This window comes from Oncorhynchus clarkii, chromosome 20, assembly GCF_045791955.1.
Source record: "Oncorhynchus clarkii lewisi isolate Uvic-CL-2024 chromosome 20, UVic_Ocla_1.0, whole genome shotgun sequence".
Lineage (NCBI taxonomy): Eukaryota > Metazoa > Chordata > Actinopteri > Salmoniformes > Salmonidae > Oncorhynchus > Oncorhynchus clarkii.
In genome coordinates this window covers 44,641,724-44,645,126 of record NC_092166.1, presented here as the reverse complement: position 1 = coordinate 44,645,126, position 3,403 = coordinate 44,641,724, and the positions used below count along the sequence as shown (strand labels likewise).

At 37.1% G+C, this 3,403-nt stretch overlaps 1 pseudogene; it reads right to left on the bottom strand.

Annotated features, from left to right (window-relative positions):
- Positions 1-663: 663 nt before the first annotated feature.
- LOC139377101 (homeobox protein Hox-B1b-like) lies at positions 664-1,907 on the bottom strand (annotated as a pseudogene).
- Positions 1,908-3,403: the final 1,496 nt, after the last annotated feature.

Here is a 3,403-nt window from a genome sequence, read left to right as displayed (position 1 = left end):
ACAATTTAGAAATCTGGTAACACTTCTAGTGTGAAACCTGGCGCCCTGCAATTTGTTGTCATGTTTAGAACCACTGGATGTATTCCGATGTGTAGAGGTCATTAGTAGCCATCCCATGTGTAGTGAAAGACTTCTCGTGTCACATTATGCAAAGAAAAACGATGAGTAAAACTCAACTGCAAAGAGAGAGAACATTGTATATTAGTTGTAGTTTTATAATATATATATATAGAAATCAATAATACGAGATTGACAATCGACCTGATTCCTGATTTCCTGAGTAGCCTAATTTAAAATAGTTTCACAAAACAGCGATATATGTTGCTTTCAAAATAGTATTTGCATAAAAATAACACCAAGAAGAAGAACTATAGATTTATGTTTTTTTGTACCATATCCTGTATGGGAACATTCCGTTCACTCACAAATATGGAAATCAGCACAAATACAGACGTACATTTTCTAAACAAATATTTCATTCATTTTATTTCTCTCATAATTAGTTAAATTATACGTCGAATTTGTCTGAAAATACCATGTTTGAATAGTGCAAACATTACACTGAATTGTTTGTAGAAATTAGTGCGCCTTAATCCTACCTGTAAAACCTGAGTTATCCTTGAAAATGTGATAAGCAAAGTGCAGCACCCTGAGTGCGGTATTTCAAATATTATTTGTAAAATGATTGCTTTTGGGCTTCGAGCTTGGTGACACATCAGGAGAAGATGGGGTGATCTCTACCACATCATTAGCCGGTGCTGCGGTGTCTATAAAAACCGTGCCTGCTTTCTCTCGCTTTTTCTGCTTCATCCTGCGGTTTTGGAACCAAATTTTAACTTGAGTTTCGTTGTGCTCTTCAGCGGCAATTTCCACTCGATCGGCCCTGGTTGTTGAAATGGAACTCCTTCTCGAGCTCTGTCAGCTGCTTTGTGGTGAAGTTGGTGTGGATTACATTATTTTGGCCAGGGACTCCATATTGTTAAACTGTAAAAGTGAATGAATGGATGAAGGAACTGATTCAATAAATGTAATTTTGAACAAAGAAATGAAAACAGGAATCAACTATGTAGACTTATTATGATTATGTGATGATTGTGAGCAGCCAAGCAAACAGTACAGTTATAATTATACAGAAACACATTCTATATTTGATCATTTATATTACGCATCACGGTACATTTGTTTATGCACAAACATGGACAGCACACACATTGATTAGGCAGCGTCTGTGTTAAATGTCCTCAAAAAATATATATATTTTGTAATGTTGTCTATAAATGAACTTTTGTCATGACAATGTTATTTCTGACCATGTCCTAGTAGTTAACCAACCTGTTTTACGGGATTCCTCTTAACTTTCATCCAGTCGAAAGTTTTTTAAGTTTGATCGGCAAAATCCTTATCACTACATTGGGAAGGAACTAATCTCGAGTAAATACTCTCCAAGTCTTCTTGCTGCCCCTGTTTCCCACTGCTAAAGTGAAGATACTAGCTGCTTGGTGCCGACCCTGGCCCACTGTTCCCCTCGTCCAGGTGGGGCAAGTTCGTTCCCATGGCTGAAACAGGAATCACAGGCGACAGAATGAAACCTCGTTCTTTCTCATGATTGAGAGCGTATTGATGAAGTACATAGTCCAAGTTGGGCCCTGTTGGCGAGCAATACACAGAGTTTCCCGTTGTGCCAAAGTGGAGATCTATATGATGTGGCTGATGCTGGCGGATAATGTGGCTCGAAGTCTTATGCTGAGGCACCGAAGAACCTGCCCATCGGACCCATAACTATCACTTGTTGCGCATGAATTGGAAGACGAGGACATGTAAACATTGTTTCAATTGTGGTATCCGGCCTTGGCATTGAATATGTTCGTCCCCCGGTTATTACTTGTATAATCTAAGTAAGAGCTCATACTGTATGTATTGTTATGGCAAAATGAATGATGACGGATAATTTATCTTCCCTGTGCCCTACAACCTAACCTCTAGGTTGTATGTCAAAGCTGTAAAACTGCCTACCAAAGCTCATATCACCTTAGTGACAGGCCATGTGACTCACTTTAGGTCAATGGCAAGGCACCTACAGCAGTTTGTCAAGTCGGGATCATCCCATCAAACGTTTGACATTTACATGACAAATGGTTGAATCAAACTCGCCCATCAATTTGATAAGAACGCGAACACGTAACAGAGCTTCTGCAAATACCTTCTGGTCAGACTGTGAGAGAATGATAAAGTCTTAAAAAATGAAAGATTTCGTTTCTTGATATTTTAGAGTTCGAATCAATCGGTTGATTTGGATTGGCTGCGTGCTCGAAGTAGTCAATTAGCTGTGCTTTTTTACGAGTGTGCTAAGAAAAGGCCTTTAGTGAACTGAAATGTTCCATTGTCATTCATGAGGTTAACAAGATGATACAAGATTGGTGTATGATAGCCTACCATGCATCTTCCATGAAAATTATGTTCCCAATGTGTATAAGTAAAGCAGCTCGTGAATTATTTTATTAACTCGGCGTGTTTTACTGGCTGAGAGATAAGTTTAGAGAGAAGTCTTGAATGCAATGATCAATCTTACGCTCCTCCTCTAAACGCTTGACAGCTGATTCTTCAATTTGTTCAAGCGGGAACAAAGAAACGGCTAAATCATTGAGCCTTTTAGACTTTTAACCATTTATTTATTGCATACAATTTTCAGCAGACTACACTTCGTGTGGCCTATTTCATTTGACATATTTTAATACTTTTCATGTATTTTAAATTGAGTAGATTTATAGGTAAGGCATGCTCTTTTTTTGTGTCATAAATAAATAACACACAGGTGCTGTAGAACGTCTGAACAACACATGCATTTTATTCAACAATACGACAATTCTTCGTCAGCATATAGCCTACTTGATAGAGTATAAAAATATATCACAATTAAATAACATTTTGAGGAACATTGATTGATTCATCGGTCCCTCGAGCATAAGAGTCAGTCTGTCTGTAAACACTAAGCCCTATGATAAAAATTGTCAGTCTTACAGAATAAAAAAATAAGAATTTCCCATAAATTAATTTAATAAATAGCCTATAAATAACACAAAATAACATTGTAATAAATGTGTTTCTAATATTCCAATGCATGCCTGCTCCAATTATAAAAGTACACCATGTCAAGTCCAACACAAACACACAAGTGAGAAACGTTTTTGCTTGATATTGATTTAAATTTGAACTACATTTGATGTTTTACATTAACCTGTGGTTTCAGATAATTGGATAAGAAACCAAAATAATATAAATAGAGAACTGTCCAACAGGATCAATAGCCTGCAGGTGCTGCATGCATTTGGATATTGCAAGTAATGTGCCTTTGCGCAACAACAACAAAGTTTAATTGCACAACCTGAAGTTTGGATTCCATCAA